This window comes from Cuculus canorus, chromosome 3 (assembly GCF_017976375.1).
Source record: "Cuculus canorus isolate bCucCan1 chromosome 3, bCucCan1.pri, whole genome shotgun sequence".
NCBI classification, from domain to species: Eukaryota; Metazoa; Chordata; class Aves; order Cuculiformes; family Cuculidae; genus Cuculus; species Cuculus canorus.
The window spans coordinates 78,957,383-78,982,557 of NC_071403.1; the positions used below are offsets into that span (position 1 = coordinate 78,957,383).

Consider the following 25,175-nt stretch of genomic DNA (forward strand, 5'->3'; position numbering starts at 1 on the left):
TTTTTTTTTTTCTCTCCTTTTTTATTTCCTTGAAATCTAGCTGCAGTTCCTGCCTTTGCCAGCAGCAACAGCAGCCACTCGTGCAGGTTTGTAGCAATGGCTTTCCTTTTCTCACTGCTCTGCTCTAGGAAGGCCAAACCACAGCCCTAACTGGCTCAGGTTGGGCATCCGCTTTCATTATGATGAGAAAATAAACCACCTGAAAGACAGGGGGGGTGGAAAAAAGCATTACCATAAAGAGAGTGAGATGGAAGAGAATGCAAAGATTTTAGAAAGACAAGAAGATGGAGCAGCAATGAAAAAGTGTAAAGAGAAGTGTGGGATGTGGGATGGGAGAGAAAGTATGAATTCCAGAAACAAAAACTTTCTGTCTGCAGAAGGCAGAAATGAGATTGCCATTCCTGGCCCTATTATTTCTTTTCTCCTTGTGCCTTATGAGATAATGCCATCAGCGCAGAAGGACATGGCTTTGGGGGCTTCAGTGAATTCTGTGACATAAAAACTCTATTCTAATTACAAATTATTTGGTAGGTGAGTTGATTAGCAAAAGCACTGTACTACAAGCAAATATTTTGCAAAACTATGTTCTCGTTTCTAAATAGTCTTTGGGATTTTCTCAAACACTGTTGAAGAAAACTCAAGCTTTCAAAATTTGTATTTGCCACTGATTTCTATTTTTTGCCTAGAACTTTATTAATCCTTTAATACTATTCTTGCACTTTCTTAGTTCTCCTACTTGTGTGTGTTTCACTTGGGTTATGAGTCTTAGCTGTGTCAGTGTGGTCTTCCGAGCTGATGACCGGTAACAGCTCCATTTAGACATAATTGCAGGCACAGTTGTTTCTGATGGTCATTGCATCATTCAAAAATCGCTGCAATACTAAAATAACTAATGTCAAAAAGAATTAATTTGGTATTTGAAATCTGCTCCTTTGCTGCTAACAAAACATTCTGTTGATTCTTTTTATTTTTCTTTCTTTTTTTATGTTTCTTGTCTTTTTTTTTTTAATTTTGGGTTGAAATGCTTTATTGGACTAAGAAAATAAATTGGAAAAGATGATGGTTAGGTGTGATGTCATGGAAGTAGTTTCCAACTTAGCTGAAATATTAACTAGTTACATTCTCATCATTTACTGCTTGACCTGTCAAGATACAAGGGTCTTTAGTACAGTTGCATATATACTGGGATTATGCAGTCATGGAAGCATGCTAATGCTATACTAGAAATTATTACGAATCAACAACAACAACAAAAACATCTGTCCAGCTTCTGGTCTGTTAAAAGTAAAATAGAGGTTCTATTCTGTTTACACCTATCAGAATACCAAACGTTAATTCTAAAAATAAACTTTGTGTCATGCAATCTTTTGTTCTGTACTGCTGCCTGAGTTTACATTATAGCATTTGTGTGTGGTGTATTATACCAAAAGCATACCCTCCTTCCAAAATTACTGCTTGGAAGGTGTCTGTCTTTCATAAAAGCTAGTGCACTTCAGCATGATGGCTTTTAGGTCCTGAATGTTGCAGAGACCTTTCTTTTTCCCCTGATGGTAAAGCTAAGAGGAAGAACTGAAGGGATGTGCACTTGGTAGGGAAGCACAGGACTGATGTCCTATGGAGGTCCTTGCTCACGGACTTCACCTCTACCTTGCCTGAAATAGCTGCACAACAGTGGTAGAAATCTGTTGATCTGATGTTAGACAAGGGGGCTGAAGGTATAAAATGGTGGCATTGATTTTATTACCTAGAAATATGGGCTAGTCAATTTTCTTTATGTACCTGGCATCTTTGCCGTGCTGCTGTATTTTTCTTTTTCTTGTATAAATTGTTATTTAAAATCATTGTTCAGATGGAGAGATGTCATTTCAAGTTTGAAATAAATGACTAAATGGGAATCCTGAGTGAGATGGCCCTTGATGCACTGCAAGGCTGTAGTGGGTCTCTGAGTGTGGGCCACATGCAAAATTTATGTTAGATTGATGTCAGAGCCATCAGGAGGCTGCCACAGCTACTGAGCTTGATAACTTAGCACTGAACATCAGAGGCTTGGGAGGAAGGACCTTACACCTGAACCCCAAAAAGACAGCTGAGTTTGCATCTGTTAAATGCCTTGATTCTCACTCTCCTCGTTTAAACCTGCCATGAAATAGTGAATTATATTCTACCGAGAGAATGTTCAGAAATTAAATTTTTGCAAGATAAAATTACAGGATAAATCTGATGGTACTGCTGGTATGTAGCTTAGTCAATCTGGTAAATTAGTAGAGCATGATATTCTTAGAGAAATTGGAGTGTGGGAGCAATCCTTGAACATACTTCAAAAGAAATATTGTGCAAGTGATTCAGCTTTTCTCAGTGTTGCGTGGAAGAGATTAGAGGTGCACCACTTTGTCAGTTCATCTCCTTAACTCATAATATATTATTTATTACAAGGAAGGATTTGGTTTCTTAAGGCTGTCTTCTTTTCTTTTTTTTCTTTTAAGAGACTACTGACTATTTGAAATTGAGGTCTTATTTTTATTCTGATTATTATTATGTACAAGCATGTGGGGAGGAAAGATTTTGGACTACAGCAACACCCAAGCTTTCTAACATATGTAGCGTCAGTGTTTTCATCTTGTTTTGGCACTTTTTACGCCTCATGCTGATGGTGTGATTGTGATTGGTTCAAGTACATCTGGGGTCCCCCATAGCCTCACTTTTCAGAGGCTTTCTGACTCCGTTATAATTTGTTTCTCCCTTTTCTGGTATAACAAGCATGAACTCTCAGTGTGAGATGTAAACTGATATGCCATCTGTATGTTAAGCGATTATGTCTCACCTTAAAAACCCGGTGTTAGCCAGGCTTGTTGTGCTGAATATCCCCCCTCCCACGGCCCCCATGCTGCCCCCGCCTGTCTCTCTCTCTCACACACACGTGTGCGCACACCTCTGGGATACAGCTTTTTTTCTTGAGGGCATCATGTAGCGAAGGCTGTGGAGTGCTCTGGGTTTGCGTTCGCAGTCATAAGAGCATGTGGATGCTGTGACTCAGAGCACAAGTGGCTCCTCCTTTTGTGCCTGAAGTAACCTGTATGAAGGAGGAGCAGGAGGTGAAAGGGAATGAAAATGGACCAAACAGCTACAGAATACTTTCAACCTTTTTTTGAAGCCTGTAGAAAGCAACTACACATAGTCCACCAGAAAATGGTTTTAATGTCAGGTACAGTGTGTAAAGAAAACCAAACAAACCCACACCAACAAACAAACCCAAAACAAACCACAAACAAAAAAAAAAACAAAACCAAACAATAAACCAAAAAACAATTTTTTTTTTTTTTTTTTTTTTTAAATTACATAATCCTGGAGTGTTTCTGTTTCTGCCTGAACTCCCACATCAGGGGTGTGGCTGAGGAAGGAAAAGCAACAGAGCACATTTCCCACAGAAGTACATGCAAGAGGCAACCCCAATGGCTGGGGCAGGATGGGAGGATTTGTTAGAACTGCTGCTGCAGAGCAGCAGAATTTGTGTGGTCAGAGGTAGGACTACAAGTATTATATCAGCTACCGAAATTGCAGATGCATAATGACTTCTCATGCAGTAGCATACTTGTAGGAATGAAGGTAATATTATACGTATTGGATAAATTGAGAATTTAATATTCTACGTCTAAAGCTGTTGGGAAAGGAAGAGGCCTGTTAAGATGTTGATTTTCCCATCTCATATCTAATATCCAAATAACATTCTACAGGAAAAATGGTAACTCTTAGTGACCATTTTTGGAGGATAGCCACTCTTGAATCCGTTGGTCTTCTCTAGCAGTTTTTTTCTGGGGGGAGCAGCACTGCTTTGCTCTATTTATGTCTGACATGGCACTTGGTCCTTATGTGGTCAGTAAGGATGAGAATGAGCAGCACAGGGCCTGCTGAAGGTGAAGTACTGCAGACAGCCACTTCAAATTGGGAAATGTGTTAGTTCTGCTGTGATTCTTATGGTGTCTGCTAGCTAAGATGCTTTAGACACCTTGAATTCATTGGACAGAATTTCAATCATAACATGTTTTGTTAAAAGAGAAAAAAACTTATCACAAGTCAGCCCCTTTTGTATTTAAAAACCCAAACAAACTAGAATTTGTGGTAAGACATTTTTCTTTTTTTAAAAAAACACAACTAATCCAACATACAAAAATTACTGGCCAGTAAACTAATGATGATATTAACATCTAATTTTATTCAAGTTAGCCAAAGTGTTTTAACAGAGGAAAGGTACATTCTTGACATAGCTGGTATTATAGGGTAGGTTCTTCCACTTGTCAAATGTTTAGAAAAAACTTTTCATTTGAAAGGAAAGGATGTCGTGTTGAAAAAGTGACTTGTAAAGGCCAAAATAAAAAGATAAAATTAGACAAGAATAAACTTGCTGTGTGATTGGCAATCTCAGAGCAAAACTGCCATGACTTTGTTCAGTTCCCAGAAAGGTAATCTGAACATGTTTCATTAAAAGGTTTGGACTCTCTCATTACTTGAGCTAGACATAAGAAGTTATAAACAATATTAATGAAGATGTAGCAATATGACATATCTCCTTTTTTTTTCCCTCTCTTTGCTCCTCTCTCCCCAGACTGTTGATGAAAAGAAGGAACAGATGGTGGCACCATCCCATCTCAGCACCAAATACTGCCCTAGAGTTGTACGGGATGCAAAACCCATCCGTGTGTGAAGCAGATAGTACTCCTCCAAAGTGTAAGTGTCTGCTCTGTTACATTCCTTTACAAAAAAACCCCACAACAACAACAAATAAGGCTCAATGCGTGTCTTAACTGGAATTTTAAAGAAATTGCTTCCTAAATGTTTTGAAACCAGAGAGAAATACCTGCCCTATAAATTGCCATGATCATTCAAGATCTGCACTTCCTTCCCTGTTTTCCATTCCACTCTTTTGTCCTTTCTTGCACTGACTGAAACATTTTGGGTTCATTTTTATAAGTTTTGATAAATCTTTCATAATAGATTTGGGGGTTTGCAGCTTAATGATATCGAATCTTTACTAAGATTTATTATCAGTTTCACTTGACCTCGGGGTCAGAACTTAAAAACCAGTTGATGGAATTTGTTGCAGGATAAGGGAATGTTGTGAAAGTTGCTATTTTCAGTCTCTGTTTGGCTCTGTCTAGAAACAATAGACTTCAAAAAATGAAGTGATAAACAGCGTTTTCTTGAGTGTTGAGAATGTGTTTGGGTTTCATGAACTCTGGTTTCTGGACAGCCTAATTTGTACTGTCTCTGATATAAAAAGATGGAAAGACATCCACGGTTTTCAACTTGTAAAATTTTAGCATTCCTTTAACAAAAGAAAGCTCCCAGTGAAGCTGTAGATTGCCACAATGGGAATTTAAGCCTCCTGCTAATCAGTTTGCTTTTCATAGTTACCTTTCACAAACTTTGTTGAAGGTATCATAGACCCTTCCAGCCTTTCTGGAAACATTGTGCTGTACAACCATATGTAGTTGCAAAGAGGACAACCACTGCGTTAAAGATGGTGTGGACCAAATATTTATAGGAGATAGGGCTGGTGTTGGCTTAGGTCCTTTTTGTAAAATACAGACTGGATTGTTGGCTTCCTTCTGCAAGTTCCTGTTGCATACTGCAGAGTACTTTAGCTTTCCTACTGCTAACTGGAAGAGGCAGCCCCATAGCAGTGAGTGGAAGAGGTGCAGTCCAGCAAATGATATTTTATCCAAAAGGGGCCAAAAAAAATTAAGTTTAGCAAAGAAAACAAGTTTCATCAGTAAAGGTAATAAAGCACAGTCCCAGAGCAAGTCAATAATGCTCAATTGACAGCCAGTCAATATTTGTACTGGATTAACTTTTCAAGGAATGTGGACATTTTGGGGGGTTTATGTAAACACTGTAAATAGGTTGGGACACTAAAGTACGTTTACAAATACTGCATGTCAGATTAGATTAGAGTCACTTCCAGGGAGCAGGATTTTTTCCTGCCATGAAAGAGAAGTTTACATCTTGTGAAATGCACACAGATATAAATTTTCTGTTTGTCAAATATATTCAAAAATATAGCTGGGCAGATCTCATGGCAGTGCTGCACAGAATGCTTCAAAGGACAACTTCTCTCTGAGGCCAGGTTCACTCATCCTCTATATGCGCAGCTCCCAAGCTTTGCAGGTAGAGCTGTAATTTAGATGGCATTGTGGGTGCAACTTGATTAAGATGAATGCTGTATGAATTGATTTAAATTTTCAGGTTAATTTAATGGGAAAAGCTTCTAAGAAATAAGCTCAGTGTTTGTAGTACTTGCTTCTTGCTGAAAGATCAGGCAGAATACATAGAGGGGACTGAAATGAGACTAAAATGTACTAACTAAAATGTACTAACTAAAAGACTAACATCTTTAGCACGATAATACTAGGCTCTGTCCATTTGTTTACAAGTCTTGCTGCTTTTCAGTGGTGTGCCTAGCACCCATTTCTAACCAATAAAAGCTGGATTCACTGTTTCCAAAACTGGAATCAAAGTGGACAAATATTTCAAGAAAAAAAGTGCAGTTATTTGTAGTGGCTTTTTTTCTCCAAGACTTTGTCTTCAGTTTTCCTGACTAGCTCCTTTGTTATAAGGGTCTTGAATAATTTCAGGATTCCTAGTCTTCTCCTAGAAGGAGGGTGGTTTGGCCTGTCCTGACTTTCCCCAGGCATGGAAATGAGGGCAGGCAGAATCTGGCACTGCCCAGATTGACAAAATAGCCCAAGCAAATCTGGTTTCATGTATGTGAAACACATGCATAGCACTAGTGAAATCCACACAGGTAACATGTCACTAAGAAACTCCCTTGCTGGAAGGTAGATAACTGCATTTTATTGTTATTACTTTTATTTCTCCTGCCCTTATTTTTTTTTTCTGTGCAAAAGGTAATTAGGCCATAAACAGAGGTCTGACAACTAATTTTATCTGCAGCAAAATTAATATCATAAGCAACAGATAATTTTAGCTGAGCAATATTAAAAAATATATATTTTTATGACATTTTAAAAACACAAAATCTAATATTTTTCCTTCTGAACTTCTACCTAGCTATTTTGAGATGCATGGAGATGCTCACTTCATATAGTGAGCAAATGGTTCTACTTCTGTCTATTTCCTGCCTCAACAGCAGGCCTTGCTGGTCTCAGCCTGCGGTACGAAGTTGCTTTTTATTTCCTTTCTCTTGTTCTCTGGTTCCTTTCAAAGAAGAGATGATCTGAGAGAAAAGACATCACTTTTCTTGCCTCTAAATTTTCATTGACATTAATAGGAGTCAGGTGGCCTAATCCCTGCACACAGCTTTGAAAATTTAAGGTTTAACTTTTTTTTTCTGGACAGATTCTTATATTGCTGGAGTTTTGAATCCCCTGAAAAGTTATTAAATATGCAGCCATACCACATCAGCAGTGCCTAGAGCATTTATCTACAAAATTATCATCTACCTTCCAAATCTATAGCCCTAAAATATTGATTGGTTAAAGGGTAGTGGATAAAGATTAAGACAGCACAGCAGCAAATTACCCTAATCAAATAAAAAGACTATTAACAGAGCTGCTCACAGTTCTGAAGATGTTGGTTTGAAATACAGATGTCTTCACTGAAGTGCTATGTCTCATTTTTTGAATGCATTTAAATAAATTACCAAACAGAAAAAAAAAAAGAGTGGAGAAAACCCACACACATTCCAGACAGTAAATTTCCATTTATAATAAAATTATTTAATGTATTTCAGTAAGTAGTTAAAAGTTTTAAAGATCTTTCCATTGGATAGTGAGAAGTTGAACACTAGATGCTCAGCTCAGTACTGCTCTGTGGGCACACGTGTGATTTTAAACTTGTGATCGCACATCTTTACAACAATGTGAGTGTCTGTTAGTAAAGATAGGGATGGAGTAACTGCTTGAGGGCAAACTGTAGTACCAAAGCCAGTATTTCTGCTTAAAGAGACCTGATCTTCAGTCTGTATTTTCTTGTTTGGGAAAACTGTTTCTAGAGGATTTTTTTTGATGGCAAAATTTAAGGCAGTATTTACTAAAACCCAAGTCCTTCTGGCTGGTTGGGGCCAAAGCAGTGAGGTTATGGGGTGCAGGGCTCTGCACAGGTACTGATGTCTCACACACAGCATACATGGTCTACTCAAGCCCAGCATCACAGTTCAGATCCCCAGACCCTTAGTTTGATTTGGAACCCTGGTGGGATCCATTAGAAAATTGTCCCTACTTAAAAACAGCACAACTTCAACTGGCTTTGAATTTGTCACAAACATTTTATTTAGCATTGAAGGCCATACGCTTGTTAATGTTCAGTAACAGTAAGGTGCTGGGAATACTACTTGGAAAAGAGCAATATTTGTCACTAATGCTTTTAATGTATAGTGGGAATTTTTATCCAGCCAAAGGCTGAGTTGTGGTTTATCATCTTGAAAGAATTTCCTATTGAATGACAGCTAAGCATGGAGTGAGTTAATAACCCATGCCCTGAGTTACTGAAGTCATGCAGACAGAAAGAGAAAATAGGGTTGGTAACGTATTAATTTTCATCAGTTATGGACAATACTATTAAATTACTGACTCTTGTTGAAATAATGTGTCACTGATTAATAATGTCATTTCAACTTCCTAAACTTTCCTACCTAAAAATTTTGATTCAAAAAGAAAAGATTTAAGAATGTGTGAAAAAGGTTTTGGTGATATAACTAATTGGTATGGAGGTCTTTTGTTTTTGTTTTAAATTGCACCTAATTTTAAGTCACAGTGTAAATGAGGTTTTAAAAGTTTTTAACAGTGATGTAGATAAATTTGGAATTAAAATTGAGATCTGAAATGTTGTGTTGCTCCACTTTTAAAAATAAGTTCCCTTCTCATTTGCAATTAAAGTGTCTAGAATTTGCATAAAATGTGTGAAATTAGAGATAATTGAAATACAGTAGCTATAAATATGTCTACTCCATTTGAAAAATAAATAAAATGTCCACTAAAAGGGTGCGAAAGCCATACCCCCTTCTCTTGTTTCTCACATTTGGCTCTCTGGCATTTTTCACACTTTTATAGCTAATTTTTATTGCCAAACAATATGTTACATTTGTAGCAGTTGTGGGAATGCAGAATAGCCCCTGGCAGCTCTGTAAAAAATGGAATGTTAGGAACACAGAAGAATAGAGCTTTCAATTTCATCCATGCCATTGATGTTGTGGGATCATAATAAGTGTGATCTAATGAAAAAAAAAAAAAAACAAAAAACAAAAAAACCCCAAAACCAAAAAGAAAACAGATTAAATAAGCTGTTATTTAAAGTATAGTAATTCTATCCTGTTTCTTATGTTTTCATAACATAACAAGTTGTTATGATATAATGAGTTTTCAGGGAGCATGGTGGGAATCAAAACGTAGGTTAGCGCCGTTCCTTGGTACGTGTCTCAAGTGCCGCTGCTGCTGTTTGATCTGCAGCTACGTGTTTTTACGACAGTATGAATAAGCAAGGCCTGATTGGACATCAGTGCAAGGACCTAGGAGGGTACTCTTGGATGAGCATTTCCCGTTCCTGTGCTGGAGAAGGGCCACTAGGCTTGTACGTCTGCACAGGGAAGGGTTTACTTCCTTTTCCATTCTGAAAAGCAAAGCTATTTGGCATTTCTGCTCATGCCTGCTTGAGAATAGTTGGTAAGAGTTACTATCCCTCAGCCAGTGGTCAGTGCTAGAGGTGATTCCTTCTTCCCAGTGTAGTGCCATCCCTTTCACATACCCTGATCTCTGCTGGCCCAGTCAGTGCATTAGCATTCACCTCTGTTGCCAGATACTGGTTTTTTTTTTTTTTGGCTGCAGAGCAAAATGCTACTGCTGTGTAACCAAGTTGGCACAAAAAACTGATCTTTCACAGATAATAGAACTGGAAAGATGGACCTCTACCATATTGTCAAATTATACCTTATTAGTGTGTGCTCTTGTGAATGTCTGACACTACAGTTGAGGAATATCTCACATAGAAATTGTAAAGACGTTTCTCTAACTCTGATCTTGGAACTCAGAAAAATATTATTCACATAATGCACCATGCATCGTTTTTAGTGAAATTGCACTGTGATGTCCTGTCATTTTCGATGCTGTGCAGTGTTTCTGTTACTGGGGAACACTAATCAACTTCAAAAGAGCTGCTTTGGTGTAGAAATGGGCAGCTATTCAACTACTCTGCATCCAACACAAATACCCAGAGCAATTTGATGTAATTCACACAAAACTGGATTGGAAGGCCCAGGTGAAGGTTACTGCACCGATCTGTCAGTGCTCCCCATCCTGTAATATTATTTCTGGAAACTCTGGTTTTTGGAGGCATTCCTTGCAGTGGGAATTATGCCAAAACAAAAGCATTAATGTGCAGGTACTATCCTGAAGGTAACAGCAATTCAGCAGGTTATTTTAGCATTGATGACTCCTTTGGTAGTTTCTTCCTGTTCTCTGTTGCAGTGGGTGGCACAAGAAATTTTCTTGTAGCCTGGCTTGGGAATTTAATCTTTTCTCTACCCCTCTCTTCCCCCCGACCTTGAGTGTATTTATTAGTAAATCTCCATTCTCTATTCTTGGTAGAGGTATGGATGTATACTGTACTCAAATCTTACATGATTCCTGATTTGAGGATAAGAGTTATGAGGAGGAGAGAGATTTCCAGGATGTATTTGAGGAGTGGTGAAATGTTAATGCATTAAAACCAAAACTGTGGGATTTAAATCACTACATTGAGTAGCATATAGTACAGAGGCATTGATCGCAGAAAAGTACCAGAGAGGTTGTGTCTCTTACAGGCCTAACCACTATGGAGTCATTCTTCAGAGACAGACCAAGCGACAGAAGAACCACAGCCTTACCTGCAAGGTGCCTTTTCATGCGTGCTTTCTTCTCTCCTTTTAAGTTGTCCTTAAGGAAAAATAAGAGCAAAAAGTCCCTGTGCTTCTCACTGCACATCTACAGCACTTCATAAATAATAGTAGCTGTTTTAAAAGCTGGGGACAGACAGAGGGTTACAATGGATCAAAGCTAGTTAGTGAGTTGGCTAGATAAATGCTTAAAAGAACAGCAGCAAAGATAATCTTGCATTTATTTCTGGAGATTTCACCAGATGACCCTTTTCTGTCTTTGCCAATCTGTGTTTCTTGAGTCAAAGAGAGGGATGTGCAGAAACCTGAAAAACAATTCTGACAATTTGGGGTATTCCTATGGTTTGTGATTGTCCCTCCTTTTGCTCATCACTTTAATTTCTGAGTATCTGCCAGATTTTATGTCCAGTGTGGATTGGAAGTGATCTGTTGCAGAGACTTTCCCTGGCACCGACAGCGACTAGTTCACTCTAAACTTACTGAGTGACATGTGCAAAATTGATCATTTCAAGAGCCTTTTGTGTAACACAAAACTTCAAGCAGAGAACCCAAGGCATTTCCTTTCATCGACCTGGTTCTAATTTGATCAAAGCACTAAAAAATTCAACCCGCCTTATTTCCTGTCCAGTTCTTTTACACTTAACAGCACATTATGTATCAATCTCATATCCCTGAATTTTAAGAAGCTACCAGTTATATAATTGGATCAACAGTTGCCAATCACTCCAGCACAGCGCTGCGTTATTACTAAGCTGAATATAATTTTGAAGCTCTTTTTTATTATGCGTATGACTATATCATCACTGTATACATATTAGGACAGCCGAATGAGCCCCTTAAGGAAAATAAGGGTTCAAATAACATTGACAGGGTAGATAGACTAACAGAGCTGAGGATTCACCCCTGTTACAACCATATTGCCTCATGGCACTTTCTCAGGAGAAAGGAAAAGAACAATACCTGTGTGCTTTCTATTAATCCTACCCACAAATCAGAATATTGCAACAGCGGTGAAGTTGGCCATCTTTGTATGCTTAAGCAAATTAAAAATTAAATATGTATTCTGGTCGCAAATGTAATGGGCCACATAAGAATTTTGCATTATGTAGGTCTTTAAATCCCCTTCCTTCACTCTCCAAACTCCCTCCCCATAGGCACACAAGCACACAAAAGTTCAAAACAAAGCCATTCTGACTACTACACGTGCAATGCACCTTCCTGGTTCATCGTGCAATTGTTATTTATATGTGACAAAAGCAAGCAATATTTCATTCCAGTAATTGACACAATTATATAGGATTGTTAAAAACGTTAAGTAAATAATATTTTTCCTCCCCTAAGCCTGAGATGTTAAGAGTTCTTTGAAAGACCTTGAATCTTGTCTCAGTAGTATCTCTGTAAATAAAACTGAGTGACAGTCTTTTAGAAAATCCATGTTATATACTATTAATTTACAGATAAGCATTGTTAGTTAAATAAGCATTTAATTCCCAATAGCCTGAATATTTCAATGCCTTGTAGCAAACAAATAAATAGAATGTACACAATGGCAAACAAATTATGGAAAATATTCCATAGACTTGACACATGAACTCATAACCTCTTAGGTAAAGGTGAATGACTATTAATGTAATTTCATTATTATAAGGACCTCCCTTCTTGGTTTTTGTTGGTTTTTTTTTTTTTGTTCATATGCAATTCATTCGTATGCATTAGCTTGAAAGAATTAAACCTGTAAATCATAGCTTAGGCAATAATAATAATATAAAAAAGCAATGTGATTTCTTCTGGTTTTACCACTTAAAACTCAGACATTTGCTGATGCATGCCTGTTTTTGGTTTGGCTTTTTATCTCTCTTTTTCTCTATATGCATATACACACAGACATGCATATTTGTATTTGTTTTAGGTATCTATATGCTTTATATGAAAAAAAATATATTTTGCTTATGTGTAGGCACAGATACAGACAAAAGCATACATGTGTAAAAAATGTAATATCTCTCCTCAGCAGTCTGACTTTGTGCCCTACAGGACTTCATCAGAAAAATCTCAGGAGCAAAATGCAGCTTTAAGCATCTTACTAGAATTAAAACTGCCCAGTAATTTTTTGACAAAGGGATAAAATTCAGGTGTGTGGGTGCCTGGATTTGGAAGTCTGTGGGGTTTTCAAAAAAAGATTCTGATTTAATTTGCTTCTTTTTTTTTTTTTTTAATGAGAGTCAGAATGCCCTTCATGTTATATTTATTTAAATCTCAAATCAGAATAGATGCCTAGCCCTTCGTGCCCCTCTGCATTGTACACAGGCTGATAAAATGAAGTAAGTGGGCTTATCACTTTTGAAGCCTGTTTTACAATACCGTATTTTTTTCTTTAGCAGTTCATGCTGTGTTCTTAAGTAATGCAATAAAACCACTTCACCATCTTCCCATGTAAAACTGATTGTTGCATGAGGAGCATGGTCATCTTCATCAGATGCTGCATTCTTTCCTAAAAAATCCCAACAGTGCATATACAAAACAAGCCCACGTGCAATTGAATAGGATGTGTATATAGAAGCATGTGCATGCAAGCAGAGCTAAATATATACCCTACGCTGCAAATACAGAAGCTGTATAATCCAAGAAACAAGCCCTGCATCCTCTCCCTCCCCTCCTCTGCCCATCCCTAGGATAAGAGGAGAATTGAAATTCCCATTTTCAGACTCGCTACAGATTAATATGGTTCAGCATAGATACTTATTTCTCTGATAGTTTCCCATGCATCTTCACAGTGAAGTTGATAGAAATTACTACCACAGAATGCGTAAAGCAGATGTTATCCCATTAATTAGCTCTGGACCTGAGCAGGCTCAAGACTTTTCCATTTTCAGGCCGATAGGAATTGGTCCCAGTGAGCGTGCTCCATATCCACATTTAGTATCATCTCATAAACAGCACTGAAAACACAGCAGGCCCTTGATGAAGATACATTAGCTTATTTCTAATTTAAAGTTATGTTGCTTAACCTTAATGTAATTGGTCACTGGTGACCAACTGTTTGTATAGTGAGTTGATGGCCAAAGAGATGTAATAAATTATAAAACTTACTGCTTAAATAGAGGGAACGACTGTTCTGTTAAAAGCCTTGCATGTAATAATGGTAAAATAATTACACCTCTAACAGAAGAGCCTTGGATCTGATAAAGCTAACAAAGTCTTTCAGATGAAGGTGTTTTCAGCCTGCTTTAAAGGACATGTAAAAAATATATTTTTTTTTTTGTCAGTGCAGTGTCTTATGTTGGTGAATAGTCAACTTGCAAAGCTCAGCCTAATATTGATTAAAAATAAATTGGTAAATCAAGACACTTTCTTTTTGAAGGGTTGTGGGGATTAAAGTAATTAACCAATTTCTGTGGTTAACAAGAAACAAAAGAAATTTGCACAAATAATTATATTCTGTGCATCAATTCAAAGTCACTGCTAGGCGTTTTAGAAAAGAGTTGATTAGCTGGTAGAATAACCAGGATAATAATCAACTATGGAAGTAAGTAATTGACACAACTTTAATGTCTAAAAATGAATAGCGTGCCGGGGCAAAATAAAGGGAAATCTGTTTTCTGAGAACCAGTTCAGACCTAAAATTTCTGAGGCCAAATATAGCAATTACTTGAGACTCCTGAACTGATTCTGTGGTGTTGTAGCAAAAGTAACAGGTGTAGTTAAATTGAAAGATCACAAGTGGCTGTATTAAATCTAGTAGTTTCTACATGCTGCAATGTAATTTCAAGCCTTTTCACTGCTGAAGACTTAATGGTTGATTTTAAAAATGCAGGAATGTAATGAACACCTACTCTTCTGTGTCTGTTTTTCGTTTCTCAAACAGCATTATATTAACAAACTGTTCATTAAATCAATAACAGTCAGGAATAGGTGTATGATTTGCTTGTCTCAGAAGTGACAATTTCTCTCTCTAAATATTTGCATTTAAAATTTGGGCTACCTCCAAATGCCCTAACATCACAATAAAGAAATCAAGTTTATTTTTTTTTAATTCTCGTATTTCATTTCTTACAAGGACCTTCCAATAATTTAAACTATTTACGGTGCCTCGAAGATCATTATTTCCCCATGACTCCTCAGAGAAATATTGGAGCCACTCTATTTACTGCTGACATTAGATTTACCTTTGAAAACTGGTTTACAAAATGGAGACATTAGGATGTGAAAGTCATCGTTTTTTTTACACTGCTCCGAATGCTAAGTTTTTGTGTTTGCTGTATTAGAATAAACATTGCTATAGCTACTCAGTTTGTTATGGAAACTTGAAAAGCAGATGCATTAAGGTATTTTGTTTTTAAACACTCACAGTTCTGTATAAGGAAAAGTATAAATACCGTTTGGGGGCTTGTCATGAATGTATATTTAAAAACAGCACCCTCCAAACCAATGAATAAAAATGCTTTTTGGCGTTCTAAATGGAGGCAGAGAATTGTTCAACCAATGGAAAAGCAGGTGGGGTAACACATCCTGATTCTTATAATTGAGGCTGTAAAGAAATATGAGAGATATGAGCACTGTTTGTGTCACAGTAGTTGTGATCTGTGAAAATAACTTCACAGCAGCCTTTCTTAATATTAAAATGATTCTGTTGCTGTTCAACTAAAAATCAATACAGCTCACAATTTTAATAAGGAACATGAATCTGAAAATGTGTTTAGTATCAGGTTATATAAACACACCCTAATGAGATACTATAAAATCCATCACATTAAAGGCTGGTTCTTACAAGGTATATTAGCTAAAAATGTTCAATATATTAGGTCAGTGTACAACACTACACATAATAAAGCAGGTCTGTCAAGGCAAGATGCATGTTTTGCCCCTTAAAACTGTTATGTTTTGCACATTTTATAAGGTTCTTTGAATACATGAATAAGATAAGTTATCCCCATCTCTTTCTTAAGCAATCTCAGAAATGGCTGTGACCTGAAATTGGAAATCTTGTAAACACCCATCCGAAGAAAATGTGTGCAGCTCTGTCTTAAAGAGATGGTACACGTTTAATTATCCCAACTTCTTCTAGGAGAATACTATTAACATACACATTAGCATCGTCCCATTGGTTTCTCCTGCTGCTCCACCTTAGGGGCAGCAATAGGAGCTAATCTTATTGCTCCCATGCGCATAATAATGAAATTTTGTCTTGTCTCTAAGGCAGTGTTCTTTGGTCTAAAGTACAGCAGGAAACATTTCTTTTTTTAGAAAATTCCTGACCAACCTGTTTAAAAAGATTTTAAAAATTAAAATTCTTCCTATGTGAATGGAAGAATTCCAGAGCTTGCAGAACACATTACTTTGACTTACGAATCAAAATTAAGCAATTGTGCAAATAAATTGCTCTGTATTCACATATGGAATACAGTATACCGGAGCTGTGGGTGTATTCAGCTCTTTGAAAAACTGGAAGCCGTGGATTTTATGTTATTTTTTTCCTGCACTGTCCATATAGGCTATTCTCAAAGAATAACATAAGAACAAACAAAAAGATATGGTTTTAATATAAAATACCTCTGCCTTTCTCTTGCAGTGTTCTACAGATTATAATGGGGAGAGGAACAAAAAAAAAGCACAGGCAAAAAAATACATGTGAATTCAAGGCTACTGAATTAAGGGAGGTTGTACCAACATTTCCCCCACTGTACATTATTTGTATTCAAGGTTTTTGAAATGACATTGTAATCTGATGATGCACCAGCCTATTATATTGTCTAGCAGGACAAATATCCTTGCGTTTTCTCTGTAGAACTAACACAATTTTTCCATGTCAGAGGTGCATAATATCCTGGCGGTCATAAGGAATGATGCTATTAATCCTCTTGGGCAATCTCCAGGTCTGATTATTAGGGAAATAAATTTGCATGCTGCATATGAGCTAGGTGAATCACCGAGAGCACAAATTATATTTCCTGACAGCAAGTTAGAGAATGGAGCCACATCGCTTTTTTATCTTTTTTTTTTCCTCCTCTGAAAGCTATAGGATTTCAATTCATTACATGAGATTGGTTAGAATTCAAGTCTCTTTTTAAGTTGATATTAAGTTGAGTCTGTTATCTCTGTGAAGGCTAGTAGGTTCCCCTGAGTATCCACCTAATCACTACTTAAAAAAATCGAAACGTATAGTTAGTGTCATGATTTAGGTACCAGAGCTACTTTATTTATCAGTGCAGAGTGAGATAATTTCAATTTGAGGCTCTGTAGCCCTCATGAATTTAACAGTCTTGAAAGCTTTTTTTTTCTTTCTCTCTCTGCCCCTTTCTCCCCCCTTTTCAGTCTGCATATTGTAATAATGGTTATTCTGGGCACCTGTTTCACTGTTCTCCATGCATTTTTTTCAGACTAGTTTATCATACCACATATTTCAATGTATGTTTTGAAGATTTTGGGGTGAAACACTATTTGGATTTCAGCTAAGAAATTTGGCTATATTCTCTATGACAGCAGTACTGTTAGACGTTTCTGCTTTTTGTATCGATGATGAATGTATTTTTATTATTTTTACTGTTTGGCATCTGAGCAACCTTTTTGCATTATTAAATCTGAACAGGGAGAATGATAGCAAATGAGAGGAGAATAAATGGCTTTATGTCCTGATGTATTAATTAGGCAGACATTTATTATAATCAGTTTTATAGATGTTGTAAAAAGGTATTTTTTTTTTCCGTGCCATATATTCATGTATGGCAACTTTTGTGAGCTGTTTTGGAAATTGCCAGGTTTAATAGATTTCTCTGAAATCCAAGTCGGTGGTGCTGTACTGTATATGCAGACAACAAGCACAACTGAGCCTTGGAGTAGTGAGAATAGATGGATCCAGCTTGGAATCAAGTGAGGAATGTCTCAATTAAAAGTGGTGATCTATAAATCCATACGGATCGGGTACAGCATCGAGTTCGGTAGACTCTGAAATGTCTCCTGCTACTCAGTGGAGCTGAGCAAAGCTTGAAGGTATAGAGAACCTCTGCACCGGTCAGAGCTGTAGGTGTGATTGAAACAACAAGAGACAGGTAATAAGTCTGATAATACCAAATATGAAGTGTGCTTAATCATTTACTTATTCATGAACTAAAAGCAACAGTACAGAAAGGGAAAGGTTATATCTCTGACTCAACATTTCATGTGTTGCCAAATATACAGCAAAGGAAACACTTTTAATCGTCTTACATGAAATCTATTTAGAATTTGTCTATTCTCATCCGCTGGGTCTCTTTATACTTCCTGAGCGTAGATGGTGCCATTTCTTTCCAGAACAAAGGTCCTCCTGTTTGTTTTCTTTTTGTTTGTTTTATTAATTTTCTTCTCAGCCCACGGGTTGTGCTTATTCACAGAGAGGAAGTATTTCCCACGTTTAGGAAAAGGAAATAGCCTTTGGAGAAAATTCAAAGAAAGTCCATTGGGGAGTGACTTGCCTGTTCAGAGTGTTATTTCCTATTCCTGAATAGAAACATCAAACTTATTTTTGGCATCAAGTAGCACTGCTGCTATGAACACTAGCCTCTCTAATTTCTGTCTTGCCGTGGACGTTTATACTAGTAACAGAGGGTGTTCATTGCTCTCCTGAAATGGGAATGGATGATGAAAAAAGAAAGTTTTCACAAAACTGCAAAATTGCCTCTCTCCTGTTGTCTGTGACCTGGCCAAGATTGCGTTGATACTTTTGAGACCCAGCAATGTAAATGGAAGTCCCATTCAAACATGAATTTCTTGTGATTTTGGAAGATGCCAGCTTGGTATCCACCAACAGAGCCATGACCAGCTTCTGTCACAGGGCGGACTTTTTGCTCTCTGCTGCAGATAGCAAAATGGTATTTTAAATGGGAACTCCTTTTGGGGCGAGGCCAGGGTATAAGGTCATTTATGTCTTTAAAAATTGTAATAAATACCTAAGATCAGCTGGTGGTAATGCAGAGAGAACTGAATGGAAGAGAATGGAATCTAAAGATGCCTAGTCGGGCTGCTTCTCTGCAGCAGTAAATCCCAAACAGTGTGCGGGGTTGGCAGAAAAAATGATTGGCAGGAAGGACAGGGTACTAAGTGTCACAAATGAACCAAAAGGTGGCAACTAGTAAAGCTTTATTTTGAACTTTATCTGTTACTGCACCTCATCATCACACAGTGAAAATACTCTCCTAAAAATAGAAGAAATTAGTTTTGAACTTAAATAGAAAGAAATAAAAATCGTATTGATAAGATTTAAACCAGTAGTTTATCTGAAAAAAAAAGTGTCTTATCAGTTGTTCCTTTGTATTTCTCCTTGTCTATTAATGTCTACAGTCCTGTCTGTATCTTAAATGCTGCATCTAGCAGATCTATGCAAGCACATGTGGGAAACCTGCTTTTAAATCAGATGTGCCTGTGTGATCTGCATTGTCACATGTCCACGTGTGCCAGTGCATCAGGATTTAGCAGGGCAGCTTTTTCTGCTGCAGTTTCTAAAATGCCATGAAATCAGAGCATTTTGCCAAATGGAGCTTTCACCTTCATTGTGGAGAGCTTTTCCTGAAGGTTCATAAGCTTGATGTAAATGTCTATAACACAAAGTATATACAGCATTGATCTGGGGATGGGGGGGAGGGAGGGCCGTTGCTCAGTACTCATGAACATGAGCAGTCTTTATAACTCCTGGAACTCTACCTGGGAATTAGCTGCTTGAGTAAAACAACTACACTATCCAAACTCTTGTGTCTTCTGTTAAACTTTTAATGGTCGGTCTGTACTTGCTAATATCTTGGTTTTAGTTGGATGACAAAACAGCAAATGCTTTAAAAACCAGAGACAAAGAGACATAGCTCCTCTTCTGGCTTTTTTTTCTGGTGACTTTGAATAGATTGTGTGAGATCTAGAAAGGACCGGTTATCCTGGCTGCTGCTCTGGGATGTGAACCAAACAGACTGGCACACACAGTGCAGCACTACATCTACATTGCTTGTGGATGCATCCCAAGAAGAAAAGTCAAAGGAGGAGCAAAGTCCAAACCCAATCTCAAACAACAGCCCTCAACCCAGAATATAACCCCCCGGTTAGATGCGTCAAAGGGAAAAGGCTTGCTGTGTCTGTGCCACTACCTGCAGTCATGTGTAGCTGAAGGCTTTGGCTTGCATTCCACGCAACTACTGTGTGCCATCAGCTTCTGTTCAGTGACCTGTCATAGCAAAGAAGGAATTTCACATGGCCTGAAAAACTGACAGAACAGTTCACCTTTTGGGGAAATGTAATATTTTCTGATAAGGAGCTTATGTTAGTTTTCTTAGCAAATAGCCTGAAAGCATTTCTGTCTGTGGCATTTCTAGATGTGATAAGTTGAAGGAAACATCCTTGACCATGACTTAACAAAACAGGCCATTTGTTTCATGGAGTAGCTGTTTCCAGAAATGTAAATAAATGGCAACTTAAGGATGATATAAAATAAACGATCACAGAGGCAGCCCAGAGCTGCATTGTTTCAGAAAACACAAGGCACTATTTATGGAGCTGTAAACAGAGGAGTGTGTTTATTATTGCACTTGGAATTAAATCAGAAAGCCAGAAAGCTGAAGTTTTGGGAAAGATTAGTCCAGGTTTTAGAAGTTCTGTAGGTTGGGTTACTGCATGTTTATTTTGAAACAAATCAGACTTTCATGAGGGCAGTGTGTGCCTATCTTGCAGGACCTAATTCTACCATTTATTTTGCCACCTCCTTGACGTGAGTGAAGCTGTAGGGAAGATGGTAAGCGTAGCTGAGGTCATGAAATGTCCAGTTTTCCTTTTATGTACAAATCTTAAAGACTTTGGAAATGTAAATTTGGAGCCAAGTGTGTCTTTGTAGAAACAGATCCCAGTCATAGTTCTGGAGCCAAACCTTTGTAACCTGCTCTGCAGGGTCTTGACTTGTGGCAAATGCCTGGTGCCCAGTGCCGGTGGAGCCTGGTTTTATGACTGTGGTTATTCTAGGGTGGATTTAGATGCTTTTGTCCTAGCCAGTACCTAGCTCTTTAAGAACGATTTCCAAATTCAATAGCATTATTGACAATAATGTGGCACTTGGTTTAAAACTACCATACTCTTATTAAAAATCTTGGTAATTATTAGAACTATATTTTTGCAAGTTTCACCTGTACCATATGTGCCCCTCTCGAGGAAACTTGCTTAGCTCGTCTAATACAGTGTTATAAACTGTGTTACACACCCTTTAAATTTAAAATGCCTTTCCCCCCAGTGTTTTACTGGTATTCCTAAACTATTATACTGCATTTAAAGATGAATTGTGTGCAATGACATTAGAGAAGGGGTTAGGCTTTCTGAGCTGCTACCAGTGACATATGACTGTAGTGACAGACAGTCAGCAGTATTCAAACTGAATTAATCTGAAAAAGCAGCAGACTTCAATGTGGAGTTTAGGAGGAGGCTGAGCAGCTACATATTTACAAAAGGGATGTCACTGAACCATCTTTCTACCCAGGGATAGCCTATGGCTACTTAATACTTTTAAACCAGTAGTGGAAGGATTAAATACACCTGAAGTCAGGTCTTTGAGGCCATTTCCCTCTTGTGCTTTCTTTTCCTTACTTGAGTTGCACCTCAGTAGCTATTTTTTTGAAGGGCTGTGAGAAAGGGTGGGTATTCTGATACCTTTTATTAGAATTGCACAGAAGTAGGAGAATCCACATGGAGACACAGGCTCCTTTTTCTGTTGCCTTTGAAAAGTTAACACATGTGAGGCTACACAAGAAACAGACACTGCAGTGGAGGAGGGATATGGTAATAAAGGTGATAGCGATACCTTAATTTAACAAATATGTAGTGCTAATTATGTAAACATGTGAGAACTCTAAAATCTTCTCATCATGTGTGTCACACAATTGAAATATTTTACAGCCTAATTTGAGATTATACAGTAATAATGTTATTTTATATTGGCTAGTTGACAAGCATAGGCCAGGGCTGTCTATCAAACAAAACTGTTGTGCCAGATTGTATCTTGGCGATAAGCACCAAAGAAGAGCCAGTCAAATTCTGTTTACATATTAATCATTGAATCAGATTTAGTTCTGCACTGCAGACATTTCCTTAACTGGGTAGCTGTAAAGGGGAGAAAAGCCCGTTTGTACTTGGGTGGGCCATATTTTAAACTAAGTGATTTTTACAGAAAGCTTCAATGAAGCTTCAGATCAGGTTTTGCAGATGTACCCAAGACATCAGGTTCGCATTTAGAGGGATTTAAGCAGCAATAACTTTTCTCTTTTATCATTATTAAACTCTTTCCCCCCCTTTTTAGCTTACCAAAGTTGGGGGATAGATGCATTTTGAAACTTCTCACCGTTCTGACACCTTAGCTGATTATAGAGCTTTATTTGTAATTTTGTGTTAATGTGATGTTATCATATGCTAAACAAAATGAACATGATGCACAAATGAGAAAACCTTGACAGGTTTGGTGGCATAAAGCAGAAGACACTGTTTTCCCCTCTCTGAAGTACACACAACAGTTGGTATTAATTTGCTCGAAGTCACTCAGTCTTGTATCCCAAATTCTCCTCCCTCTCCTCCCCTTGCCACTGCAGGAAACAAAGCCTGAAAATCAAAGTCTGAAATCCTGGCCTCAGTGAAGGCAATGGAGATGCCAACTTTAGAGCAACTGGTGAGACTGGACTGTCAGTCCATCCAGCCTCATATCCGGCTTCTGAGAATACTCAGTACAAAATTGCTTAAGGGAAGACAAAGACATTCCTTATTGCCCAAAGAGGATGTTTCTCTCCAACCTCCATCATCCCATGGTTCATTTCTGTCACAAAGCATTAAGGGTTTCAGCCTTTCTAAGATATTTATCTTAATCCTAGCTAGGATGTCCTCATTATTCACATAAGCATCTAAATTAAACTATTTTATATCATATTAAGTCCTTAGCCAGAAGGATATCTTGTGGCAATCAGTTCCATAGGTTAATTATGAACTGCATAAAATAATATTTTCCTTATTAGTTTTTAAATATGTTGTTTTCAGTGTTGTTACCTTAGGAGGAGAGGAAACTAGGAACAGGCAATTGATCTTCCCTGTAACTTTCATTAACTCTCTCATGTCCGCTTTTTATTTCTCTTCAATAAACTAAGCAGCTTGAATCTTCACAGTGTTTCTTTCTGCCACTAATCATTTTTGTTGCACCTCTCTATTTCAGCTTTATGAGTTTTTTAGATTACTTGAATGTATCTTGGTACAATATTTCAGATAGGATACACCATCCAGTTATTCAGTAATATAGTATTTTAGTATTAATTTCCATCCTGTTCCTTATACAGTCCAACAACCCATTTACTTTTTTGAATGCTGCTTCCAATTGTTTTGCTTTTTTGTTGAGTTGTCCAAAGTGCCACATTTTCTTCTCCCTCTGTTTTTTCCCAAGCGATTAGTTAATTTACAACCTAGCCTTGTGCATGAGTTTTGAAAATTATTCTTTCAAATATGCATTAACTTGCATTTATGAACAGTAAATTTCATCTGTCTTCATGCTGCACATCTGCCTAGTTTTCCTGATCCTTTGTAATCATGACTAACCTAAACATTTTTGCACCCTGTACAAATACTGTCACCCTTCCCCTCTCTTTTCCAGTACGTTAATGAATACACCAATCCTGATACTGACTCCTGAAACACCTGATGGTAAGCCTTTTAGCAAGCTAGTAATCAACAATTTATTTCTACACTTTTGTTTCTGTCTCTGCTGTCTTTGTTTAACATGCAGCTTTATTTTCAAAGCCTTGCTAGTTCCAAGCGTTCTGCTGAAAGCCCTCCCATGGAGTGTGGGGACAAAGGCATCGCTCTGACCTCCGTTGTCCAGTGATACCCAGCATTTGGTGCTGTACTACAGCATTCAGAGGTCTGTTAAGGCTGCAAACAGGTCAGCTCTGGTGTAGAGAAGTAGACTTGATTAATCCCTGGAAGTAAAGATGCAGGTACTGGCAGATTTGACTCAGCATTGTCCATATCTCCCCCAAAAAAGAGCAGAGGGAGAGATTGATTTATGTAGCTCACTGAAAAGAGATTCCCCTGCTTTCCCCCAGATTTAAACCACGGCTTTAAAAACAAAACTGCTGCCTAGCGAGGGTAAGCAGATATATACCATGAGGCCCCTTGCAGTAAGACTGATGGTTTACACTGAGGTTCCAGGAGTTAAAAAAAGAAATAACCTTGCTCCCAGAAGTGTTACTAGAGTTCGCTTTAAGCCAGTTGGTCGCCACCTTTCACAAGAGACAGTTGACATACCTGTGGTGCTGCCTGCAGCTAATTGCAAAGTATTTGGCACTGAGATGTGCATTGTACAGTCATCATTGCTATTATTATTATTGGGTTTGTTGTTGCTGTTTTTTATTATTATTATAATCATCATCGCCTCCATTTCATATTTGAATGTTCCGGAACATGGAAAACAAAGGTCAGACCTGTTTTGTTCTTCTCATATGGTTTAAATGACCTAGGTTCAGTTTTGTCAATATGCAGCACTTACTGTAACTTTAGTGGGCTGTAGTTTGTTCTAGTTACTGCAATGAATCCTCTTATACCCCTTTGGTCAAACAGAGGCATGTTCCGTTTGCGAAAGGGAAACTGAGGCGTGGAGATATTTCAGCTGCTCATGTTGAAGGCTTGTGGCAGGCAGAGCAGCAGGTTTAAACTCTCCCCTGGGTACTAGGGAGGCCCTACTCCTTAGTTTTGGGCTGCTTATCGCCCTCCTTGGCTGAGCTATGCAACATGGCTCTCTATCTGAATTCCATGTAAGTACGGTTCAACAGGAACTACTGCAGGGCCTTGGAGAAGATTAACATGCAGGGGTCCAATGGGAGGAAGCAGAACGGGGTGAAGATATGGCAGCTTGCATCAGTCCCCTGTTGTTTGCAAGTCAAGTCCCTGGCCATCAACCCCACTCTGTGCTCAGTTCCCTGCACGGGCTTTGTTTCCTGCCCTCACTCCATTGTGCGTTTGAGTGGTGGTTCATACCTTAAAGCTGTTATTTTCAAGTTTTAATAATATTTTGCAACTCATTTCCTGTTTCTTAGCTGACAGCCTTTCCAAAAGTAATCTTTGGCAGGTACTAATTTGGGTGATGACCACTTGATCTACATTTTTGGTGGGTAATTACTGAGTCAGAAGTGAGCAAATTTGATATCCCCTGACAGTCAGTAAGGCAGGCATTTTTACTACCCACTCATTAGAGATTCACTGGTGGTGAAATGCCCTGAATTTTGTTATTCCTCTCAAATATAAGAAAAATCCATCTGTAAAGTAC

At 37.9% G+C, this 25,175-nt stretch overlaps 1 long non-coding RNA gene across 17 annotated transcripts in view; it reads left to right on the forward strand.

Moving 5' to 3' along the window:
• The window catches only part of LOC128851802 (uncharacterized), a 512,727-nt gene that overhangs the window by 344,870 nt on the left and 142,682 nt on the right, over positions 1-25,175 (forward strand). For 16 of the 17 annotated variants that reach the window (XR_008449259.1, XR_008449269.1, XR_008449264.1 and 13 more), the window contains one exon: positions 4,601-4,722. This is a non-coding gene — a long non-coding RNA (uncharacterized LOC128851802). Of the gene's footprint in view, positions 1-4,600; positions 4,723-23,504; positions 23,555-25,175 lie in introns of all 17 variants that reach the window. The other variant, XR_008449267.1, reaches the window with a different exon arrangement.